The sequence below is a fragment of the Humulus lupulus genome, chromosome 3 (assembly GCF_963169125.1).
Source record: "Humulus lupulus chromosome 3, drHumLupu1.1, whole genome shotgun sequence".
Classification (NCBI taxonomy): domain Eukaryota; kingdom Viridiplantae; phylum Streptophyta; class Magnoliopsida; order Rosales; family Cannabaceae; genus Humulus; species Humulus lupulus.
The window spans coordinates 211111629-211123016 of NC_084795.1; the positions used below are offsets into that span (position 1 = coordinate 211111629).

An 11388-nucleotide genomic window follows, 5' to 3' on the forward strand; every position below is an offset into this window, starting at 1 on the left:
CCACAGAGCACCCGTGAGCCGAAGCCTAGCAAGAAAACCCTCACAAACAGTTAACATGTGCATAACAAACACTTAGAATATAATCAAGCCACCAATAGGCTAAACACATACGGCCATGCCGTCCCAGGCGCTTTACCATGCCCTGGGTTCACGATCCACACCGTGAGGATATCCCAGGTATCCTTTAGGGTCTCACCCTGGCAACTCGCACTCCACGTGCTTAACGCTGCTCCCGGCCCCTTGCCGTACTCAGCCTTGCACTCAACGTGCCAAACGCCGTTCCCAGCCCCTGCCGACCTCGGCCTGCACCATTCCCGGCTCTCGCCGAACATTCATCTAATCGCATTCATAGCATAACAAACATATACTGAATACTAACAAATTCAATCAAAGGGCTACGCCCTGCAATTCAGACATATTGGGCTCAGCCCTGCATACAAGCTCTATGGGAACAGTGGTTTTCTTACCTGTATCCCGAGCTTTCCGATGCACCAAGGCCGTGAGCACGGTCCTCTAACCCGAGCCTCTCCGAAGACCTAGTCACAACACATATAAAACATCCTTTAATACAAACCAATCCAAAACGACTTCCCGGGACCAATCCCACACTCTCGGAATCCTCAAATTCCTAAAACAATTCATCGAAAACATCCCCCGAACCCCCGGAGCAAAAGCTCAAAATTGCAAAATTCCATGTTCTGAAAATAGCCTAGTGCTGCGACATTGCCCTAGAGGGCCGCGGCGCCCAGCAAGTCAGAAAGCCTTCCCCTATCCTGAAGCAGCCTCGCGCCGCGGCGCCCAAGAACAGGGTCGCGACGCTCCTTCGCGAACCCAGAAATCTGGGTTTTTCCCCAACATTTTCCCGAGCCAAAACACTCCCAAATCAATACCAAGGCATACCTAAGCCCCAAATTCAATCCAAAACCCCATATAAACTATCTAACAACTCAGAAACATCAACAACAAGCCTAAACACACAATCAAATCCCCAATTCACAAATTGGCTTGAAACTTTATGAAACTTAAACTAATAAACCAGAAACTTGAATCACAGCAGCTAATATATAACAGAGATGCATAAAACCCTTACCTCAAGCAGAAATTCGCCCCTGAGCCTTCTCCAAGTCCAACTCCAAGCAAATCCCTCTTAATCCCAAACTGAACCTAGGCAAGCTTCATCCCCAAGAATCCACCAAACAGCCACACACCAACTTTCAATTTTCATGCTAACACTCTAGAAATCAAGCTTAGAAACTTAACAAAATAGAGATAAATCCTTACCTCAGAGAAATCTTGGTTTATGATCAAGTTTAATTGCCTCCAACCACTTGGTTCTCCTCCTAGGTCTTTCAAATTTCAGCTCCCTTCCTCCTTTCCTTTTTTTCTAGTTTTCTCCTCAAACTTTCAGCCAAAACATAATATGCCTAAGTGTTAAAACGTGAATGACTTCTCTTCTCAACTGAAGTTATCTAAATCCTTGCCAAAAGACCATCTCACCCTTCCATCTAATTCCTTTTTCTAACTAAACCTCAAGGGCACTCTTGTCCTTTCACCTATATTACAATTCTACCATTTTTCCATCTAAACTTGTTACTCTTAGCGGTTACTAATGGTTACGCAGGTTACCTAATCACCAATAACCATTAACCACAAATTCTCAACTCAACTCACGAAATTTCCCCAGAGTAACCCTAGGCTCCTCCTGATCCGGGTGTGAAATCCCGTTGTAACTTTTGAGTTATCTAGCTCTCTAGGACCGTCTCGGCACGTGCATCACATTATTATTACCACACTCACGTGGTACAAACCACATAATACAATTATCACATTTATCCCCTCAACGGGCTAAAAGTACCAATTTACCCCTATCATGCAAACGGGGCCCACATGCATATTTATACCACCTAAACATGCATTCTAGTCACAATTCATTTAAATTCATATATTAGCATATTAATTCACTTATTGCCCTCCAGGCACGCTAATCAAGGTCCTAAACCTTATTAGCAAATTGGGGTGTTACACAGGGCGTTACAGTTCTTTACTTTAAAAGCACAATGTTAATCTTATGAAAAATCTAAAAATGACAAAATACCCAAAGGCAATAATGCAATAAAAGATTAGATATAAAATTAGGTATCAATATTACTTTTACTAATTAGAAGTACATAGAAAAAGCATGACTAATCCTATATACTATTAGCATAAGTAAATAAAGATAACAAAATAAAGATAGAGATGAAAGAACATAAATAACTCAAATATATTACATTAAGAACATAGTAAATCAAAGTAGCAAAATAACATCACTAGCATATGGAATCATCCCTAACCTTCCTAGGAAGATTAGGCCATTATGCACATGATTCTCACAAAATTCTAAGAAGAAAATATGAGAAGAAAGTGAGTAGAAATTTTGCTATAGTTTCTTTACTCTCAAAATTACATACCAAATGTGAAGAAAGTGTCCCTATTTATAGATGGAGAGAAGGACTAAAAAGAAATTAAACAACAAAATGGGGTTTACAAAATAAATCTGAAATATTAATAATAAAATATGATTTAAAAAAAATCAAATCTTATTATTAATATTACCCTAGCTATTTTGGTGTATGGTCAAAATGTTCTTTTTTAAAGACACCAAAAAAAGATGAGCTTTAAAACTCATAATGGCAATTTTGCAAGGCCCAACACCCACAAAATATGGTTTGAAGGTGGCTGGTGGTAGAGGTGGGTTTTGACCCATTTCCAGCCAATGAGGAGGTGACACGTAGGCGGGCTGCTGAGAAATTGGGCTCTTTGGGCCGAATTGATGCTGGAGCTATTTTCTTTGCTGGAAGGTGCATGGCTGAAGGAAGGGACTTGGGCCTGCGTTGGGCTTTAGCTGAAGTGAAGCTTGCTGTCGTGAAGTGAAGGAGCTGAAAGAGGCTTGGAAGGAGGTAGTGCTGGACACATGGCGCGAGGAGGAGGCGGCACCTGGGTTACTGTTGGGACGTGTGGCGCAAGGAGGAGGCGGCACCTGGCTATGGAGGGGCTGGCAGCTTGGGCCAACGGGCCTGGGCTTCTCCTTCAGTTGGGTCGGCTGCTACAAAACAACAATTACTCCTTAAAAATGCCATTTTTAATTCACTTCTTTTCTCTTTTCTCTTTTCTCTTTTTCTTTTCTTTTGCTTTTATTAATGTTAAAATGCAACATACTTTTTACAAATTAAATTAAAATTAATATTTTCCATTAAAGAAATATATCAAAATAAATTTAAGAAAATATTAATTAAAACTTAATTTAATTTAAACTTTAAGCTTAGTAAAATGTCATTTTTAAGTACTAATCACAACCCCCAACCAGCTTATTGCGAGTCCCTAGCAATTCAAGCGAAAAAGAAAATGATCAAATTGAATAATCAGGTCAAACCAAGCAAAATCATCTAAGCATTTTCAAAGTATCAGCAAGAAGTCAGAAATTACTATCTAAGCTACTATAGTTGCGATTTCAGAGTTGTGTGTGTGTGTGCACCAAACCATCTTCTTTTTATCACAAGTCATAACACAAATAGTATCGAAAAATCTCAAAAGTATAAAGATCTCAACTCCAAATTCCTCACGGGCATTGAAAGTATTTGTATGGGAAGGATTACACTCTTGGAGTTGGAAATGTAACAGTCTATGCTCAAATGAGAAAAGATAAACTTTTTAGGACAAGCAATTTGAACAAATATTGATCACAAGCTAGGCAAATCAACTTATTGGAATTCAAATGACAAAAAACCTTTGGGATTTACATGAGAAGACTCCAAGAACAAAATGACAACTAACTAACAATGATAAATAAGAAAGTGAACTATAATGATAATAATTTTTTTTAATGCAATTACACAAAATAATAGTAATAGATATATATATATATGTTTGTTTTTTCAACAACTACAAAATAATAGAAGGAAGTGTTGCTCTTGTTCTTTTTTTTTCATTCATTTTTTTTTTCATTTATTTATTATTTTTTCTTTTTCTTTTGTTTTCTTCTCTTTTTTTTTTAATTTCTTTTTTTTCATTATTTTTTTTTTGACAAGAGACAACACAAAAATAAAAAGGAAATTACAAATACAATAAATAGAACACAAATTTATTACAAAGACTTTTCTTAAATGAAAAACATCCCTATAGTAAATGTCATGTTTTAAATTCCAAAGATGTGACTTTACCAACTCAAATGATCAATAAAAGTTCAAAAAGTTGTTTTCTCAACTCTCACAACTCACCATGAAATGAAAAACTTTAAACTTGAAATTTCTCTCAACTATTTGTGTTAACAACCAATTTATCACATGTTTGGAAAGTGCACAAAAGAACCTTGAAAATCACTTCTTAATAGCTAAACATAGTAAGAACTGACTCAAACCAACAAGTTGTACTCATGCTTGGATAATTTTGAGAAAAGTTGACTTAAAAATTCAACAAGACAATAATGTTTTCCAAATGAATGCTAATGACGTAACAATAAGATTTTCCAAATGAAAGCCAATGCATGCTCACCACCCCCAACCAAAAATCAGATAGTGTCCTCAATGTCAAAATGAATAAGTAATGAAAAAGGTAAGGAAAGAGAACGCCTGGATGATGACCATGTCCATGAGGCGAGAGCGAAAATAGCCTGGTAACAATACCCCAAAACGAAAAGCATACAAAAATAAAAGAAAGACAGAAAAATAAAGATAATGAAAAATAAAAATAAAAAGAACAACAACAAACCATACAGAACTTCAGAGTGTATAGATTGGGACCTCTTCAACACGACTCACACTCTCAATGTAATGCTTCAGTCTTTGGTCATTGACGCGAAAAATTCTCCCATCGGTTGGGTCCTCGACCTCCACCGAACCATTGGGAAATACTTGCTTCACTACAAATGGACCAGTCCATCACGATCACAGTTTACCAGGATGCAAGTGCAAGCGAGAATCGTACAAATGCACTTTCTAATTTGGCTCAAAGTATTTTCGCAGGATTTGTTTATCGTGAGCGATTTTCAATTTTTCTTTATAAATCCTAGAATTTTCATATGCATCGTTTCTCAACTCCTCAATTTCGGACAACTGGAGTTTGCGATTGATACTGGCGGCATTCAGATCAAAGTTTAGGGCTTTGATAGCCCAATATGCTTTATGCTCGAGCTCGACAGGTAAATGACAGGCTTTTCCAAAGACAAGCCGATAGGGAGACATCCGAAGAGGGGACTTGAAAGCAGTGTGGTATGTCCAAAGAGCGTCTAGAAGGCGTGTAGACCAATCTTTGCAGTCGGGATTTACCATCTTTTCCAGAATGTGTTTTATCTCCCTATTTGCTAACTCAGCTTGACCATTGGTCTGTGGATGATAGGCATTTGCAACTTTATGAAGTACACCGTACTTGCGCATAAGAGCCTCAAAGGATCGGTTGCAAAAATGAGTGCCTTGATCACTGATGATAGCGCAAGGGGTACCGAACCTTGACAACACATTTTCTTTCAAGAATTTGACAACTGTAGCATTATCATTGGTTCGACATGGTACAACCTCGACCCATTTGGAAACATAATCCACAGCGAGGAGAATGTAAAGGTAGCCAAAAGAAGGTGGAAATGGTCCCATAAAGTCTATCCCCCAACAATCAAATATTTCGATAACAAGAATTGGGTTCAAGGGCATCATGTGCCGACGGGACAAGGGTCCTAACTTTTGGCACCTTACACAAGAACGACAGAAATCATTGGTGTCTTTGAACAACGTGGGCCAGTAAAGACCGCATTGTAAGATTTTTGCAGTGGTTTTCTTCACAGAGAAGTGACCACCACAAGCATCATTGTGGAAAAAATTCAACACACTAGACACCTCATCGTCGTGGATGCATCTTCGCATGATTTGGTCGGGGCAATACTTGAATAAGTATGGGTCATCCCAAAAGAAATTGTGCACCTCGACCAGAAATTTGCGTTTGTCTTGTGAACTCCATTCAGATAGGAGTTCACCTGTTACTAAGTAGTTTACAATGTGAGCATACCACAGTAACTTAGCAACAGAAAGCAATTTTTCATCGAGGAAATCATCATGAATAGGTGGACCGTCAGCAGGATCGCTAAATTCAAGTCGGGACAAGTGGTCTGCGACGACATTCTCAACACCTTTCTTGTCTTTGATCGTTATGTCAAATTCTTGCAGGAGAAGGATCCACCGTATTAATCGCGCCTTAGCATCCTTTTTGGAAAGGAGATACTTAAGGGCGGAGTGATCTGTGAAGATCGTAATAGGCGATCAAATCAAATAAGATTGGAATTTGTCAAGGGCAAAGACAACGACAAGCAACTCTTTTTCAGTAGTGGAATAGTTCATTTGAGCACTATTGAGAGTTCGGCTTGCATAGTAGACAACAAAGGGTTTCCCCTCCCTTCGTTGTCCTAGCACAGCTCCCACAGCAAAGTTTCTGGCATCACACATGATCTTGAAAGGAAGACTCCAATCGGGTGACTGAATGATGGGAGCGGAAGTGAGTGAATTGACAAGCGTTCAGAATGATTCCTCACACTTAGGTGTCCATTCAAAAGTTGCATCTTTAGCTAGGAGGTTGCTTAGTGGATGGGCAATCATTGCAAATTTTTGTATGAACCTCCTATAGAAACCAGCATGACCAAGAAATGACCTAACGTCTTTGACAGTCTTAGGAGTCGGAAGGTTGGAGATAAGGTCGACTTTGGATTGATCAACCTCAATTCCTTTTTCAGAAACAATGTGGCCTAAGACTATGCCATGAAGTGACATTTCTCCCAATTGAGTACAAGTCCTTTCTCAATGCATCATTTTAAAACAGCTTCAAGATGAAGAAGACATGTCTCAAAGGAGTTTCCAAAAACGGTCAGGTCATCCATGAATACTTCCATTGATTTTTCGATCATGTCACTAAAGATGCTCATCATGCATCTTTGGAACGTAGCTGGTGCATTACACAAGCCAAATGGCATACGCCGAAAAGCAAAGGTGCCAAAGGGGCAAGTGAAAGTGGTCTTATCTTGATCCTCTAATGCAATCTCAATTTGATAATAGCCAGAATAGCCATCAAGAAAGCAATAGAAAGGATGATAAGCTACACGTTGAAGAATTTGATCAATGAATGGGAGTGGAAAATGATCTTTGCGGGAGGCGGCGTTTAATTTTGTATAATCAATGCACATGTGCCACCTCGTCATCGTTTTTGTGGGGGACAAGGACCCCTTTTTCGTTTTTTATAACGGTGACACCAGATTTCTTGGGCACGACTTGAGTAGGACTGACCCATTTGCTATCTGCTACCGGGTAAATAATACCAGCGTCTAGCAATTTCAAAACTTCATTTTTTACAATTTCTTTCATCGTGGGTTCAGCCGCCGTTGAGGGTCTCTTCGAGGGATGGCTTCGTCCTCCAGATTGATTCGATGGGAGAAAATTAAAGGGCAAATACCTTTGATATCAACAAGTGTCAAACCTATCGTAGATTTATGCGTTCGCAATAGCTCGAGTAACTGCAATTCTTGAGAATTTTGAAGGTTGGGCAAGATAATAACTGGAAAGGTTTCACCGTTTCCCAAGAAGGCATGTTTCAACCCCTTTGGAAGTTGGGTCAATTGAACAATTGGAACCTCTTCGGCTAAAGTTTTTGGCTGTGCCCTCTCGCGAGGTAGCTCTTCAAAGCGAGGTTTCCAAAACTGAGTCCTTCTATGGTGTGAGTCTATGCGATCTGATACTGCAAGAGTATACTCAATAGAACTGGGACTTTCGTTGTCAGACAGAAGGAGGAGCTCATCAAGATTATCAAAGTTACTTCGCAATTGAACCTCCTCGGGAATTAAAGAGTCAATCATGAATGTTTGGTAGCATTCATCATCTTCTCGGGGTTGTTTCCCGATGTGGAAGATATTGACTTCAAGAGTCATGTTTCCAAATGATATCTTCATTAGACCATTCTGACAATTGATCAAAGCATTTGTAGTAGCAAGGAATGGTCTTCCGAGGATAATAGAAATTTTAGACTCCATGTTCACCACAGATTGGGTATCAAGAATAAGAAAATCCACGGGGTAATAGAATTTTTCAATTTGAACCAATACATCCTCAACGATACCCCTAGGCTTTTTGGTGGAACGATCAGCAAGTTGTAGTACAACAGATGTTGGCTTCATTTCTCCAAGACCAAGTTGCAAGTATACAGAATAGGGCATGAGATTGACACTCGCACCAAGATCAAGTAAGGTTTGGCTGACTTCATGGGTCCCAATTTGGCAAGAAATGGTGGGACAACCAGGATCTTTGTATTTCGGCGGTGCCTTTTGTTTAATCACCGCACTCACTTGCTCGGTCAAGAAGGCAGTCTTCTTGACATGGTGCTTCCTTTTTGCAGTGCAAAGATCCTTGATGATTTTGGCATAAGCGGGCACTTGTTTAATGATGTGAAGCAAAGGAAGATTAATCTTCACTTGTGTCAAGTGCTCAAGGAGTTCAGCTCGATTATCAGGAAGTTTCCCAACAGGTTTCAAAGCCTGGGGAAATAGTACTCTTGGAGTGGCATTGAGTGTTGGATTTTCGGAAATGAATTTTGGAGTACTGGGAATGTTGGATTTTATGGGTGGGTCTTGCAGAGTTTTACCGCTTCTCGTCGTGATGGCATTCACTTCCTTGACATTTTGATCATTGGAATTTGAAGATTGGACCATGTGTTGGCCTTGCACATTGAATTTCGGTTGGGAAGGAAGTTTGCCTTTTTCCGGAATGGCCAAGGATTCAGTCAATTTTGAGAATTGACATTTCATTTCCTTGATTTCTTCCATCATTTGGCGATTCAGTTTGGATTGTTCCTCCATGAATGCATGAAGAGTGTTCTCGAGAGAATTTCGTTGTGGATGAGCATTGTATTGAGGTGCAGAATACGCCTTTGATGGTTGAACTTGCTGCTCATTTCTCCATTGGCCTCCAGACGATTGAGCTTGGTTGGAATCTCTCCAACTGAAATTTGGGTGGTTTCTCCAACCAGGGTTGTACGTATGGGAGAATGGCTTGTTATATGCCCCTAAGGCGTTGCATTGATCCTCATAAACCCCCCTCATTTCATTCAAAGCTAACCAGTCCTTAGCTAAGTGCTCCGTTCTTCCACAAACAAAGCAAGGTTCCTGCGGTTCCGCTTGAGCGATCATGTGCGATTTTTGGCTATTCTTCGTCTTTAAGACCTCAAACTGCTTTTTCAAAGCTTCGAGTTGGGCCTTAACACTATCCTCTTCTCAAAGTTGATAGATCCTTGATGGGTTGTGTCGGTTGGTGTTGTCAGTAGCACTTGGACTAGTCCAGGTGTGAGACTTTTTTGGGGTTTCTTCGAGATATTCAAGAGCATCGTCTGGCTCTTTTTCGGCATAGCATTTCTACAAACTGGCGCTCATGACTCATGAGGCCTTCATAGAAGTAACTGACCAAACGCCAGTTCTCATATCCATGGTGCGGGTACTGATTTAACAGATCTTTGAATCTTTCCCAGACTTGATAGAACGTTTCATTGTCTTTTTGGGAAAATGTGGAAATCTGTCATTTTAGACTATTGGTCTTATGGCTGGGGAAGTGTTTCAGAAAGAAAGATTTGGTCATCTCCTCCCAAGTTCCAATCGACCTAGGTCTCAAAGAATACAACCAGCTTTTGGCTTTATCCTTCAAGGAGAAAGGGAAGAACTTCAGTCGCACAACATCGGCATTTTCGGCTCGGTTATAGAACGTGGCTACTACCTCCTCGAATTCTCTGATATGCACGTATGGGCTTTCATTTTCCATTCCATGAAATGTGGGCAAGAGTTGAATCATGCCAGGTTTAAAATCTAATGTGGGCATATTAGGAGGGAAGATAATGCATGAAGGCGTGGAAGTGCGAGTAGAATGGAGGTAGTCATTGAGAGTTCTTGGTTGGATTTCATCACTGCGAACCATTGCGAATGGGTTATTATCAGCGAAAGTTTATGGAGAAGCAGGATTGGTGGAAGGAGTTCCAGTAGGAGTGGCAGATGAATTGGAAGAAGTGTCACTAGAAGTTTCGTGATGATTCATCCACTCTTGGAAATCAGAATTAGATTTATTTGATGTCATTTTTATTTTTTTTATTTTTTTGATTTTTTTTTGTTAAACTTGTTCCCAGGTAGATTTGGAGGTTTTCGGGTGATCTCCAACACCTTACTAGAACTCCCCGAGGTTACTGAGTAAGTATGGTGGATCACAAGTCAACCTTTTCGACCAAACAACCTTTAAGCAGAGTGAAATTGCTTATTTTGACAGAACAAGCTTGGTTTTCTTATAGTAATAAGTTCAACAATGTAATAGTGCAAAGGTAGATACTTGAAATGTTCCCAGGCCGATTGGGAAGGTTGCCAAGGTACCGCTTTAGGCCCACACTTTCCTAGACAGAACTCCCCGAGGTTTCCAGGTAAGTGTGGAGGGTAACGCTATCACAAACCTTATTTAATAACCAATCTTTCTAGACAGAACAATATCGGTTTCTACCATTTATAATATTACACAATTGGTCCCAATACTAAGCGTTTTATGATTGAAATTTTATGAATACTTTTATGCAATTTTATGTTGTTTTTTGTTTTTTTTTAAACCTAAATTCTAAGGAAAACTAAGAAAAAAAGAAAAAAAAAGGAAAATCCTAAACTAAGCAACAAAATAAACAACATAATAATAAAATCAAGAAAAGAAAATTAAAGTGAAGATAGAATAGCAAGATTAATCTTTTTTTTTTAAATATGTATTGAACTAAAAAAATAGAATAGAAATTAAGAAAAAAAAATGGAGTAAGAATTAGCTAAATAGAAAAAATATATATGGTTTTTTTTTTAAACCAAAAGAGAGGAAAATGGGAAAAAAAGAAATAAAGATAGAAATAAGAATAAATATATATTTTATGTTTTTGGTTTTTTGTTTATTTACTTTTATTTTATAGATATGTATATATATATGAATATTTATATATGTATATATTTTTTTTTTATCAAAAAAAGAAAAAAAGTAAAAGAAGAGAAGAAAAATATACATATATATATTGTACGCCCTAATTATCCACAGGCTATTAGCGAGCTGAGGGATGACATAATTATATCAGCCACGTGGATGCCACGTACCCGGAGCTACTGTTACCAGGTCCTACCTCTTTAGCTCGAGGTAACCAAAGGTTTACTAAGATTACTAAGGGGTCGGGTCAGAAGAATGGACACCACGGGCTAAGAATACATCAAGCTTGAGGTACGAGCTTGAGTTGGCACCTCTGACCTCTTATAAAGTCAACCACGCAATGTAAACATGCATATATCAGACATCACGTGTCTGATATATCCCTGAATTCTCGGATACGCAG

At 39.1% G+C, this 11388-nt stretch overlaps 1 non-coding gene and 1 pseudogene across 1 annotated transcript; one reads left to right on the forward strand and one right to left on the reverse strand.

Moving 5' to 3' along the window:
- Positions 1 to 9061, reverse strand: part of LOC133825369 (uncharacterized) — a 60883-nt pseudogene extending 51822 nt beyond the window's left edge.
- Positions 9062 to 9477: 416 nt separating this feature from the next.
- LOC133828046 (small nucleolar RNA R71) lies at positions 9478 to 9584 on the forward strand. Its single transcript, XR_009890691.1, has one exon. It is a non-coding gene; the product is annotated as a small nucleolar RNA R71 (small nucleolar RNA).
- Positions 9585 to 11388: the final 1804 nt, after the last annotated feature.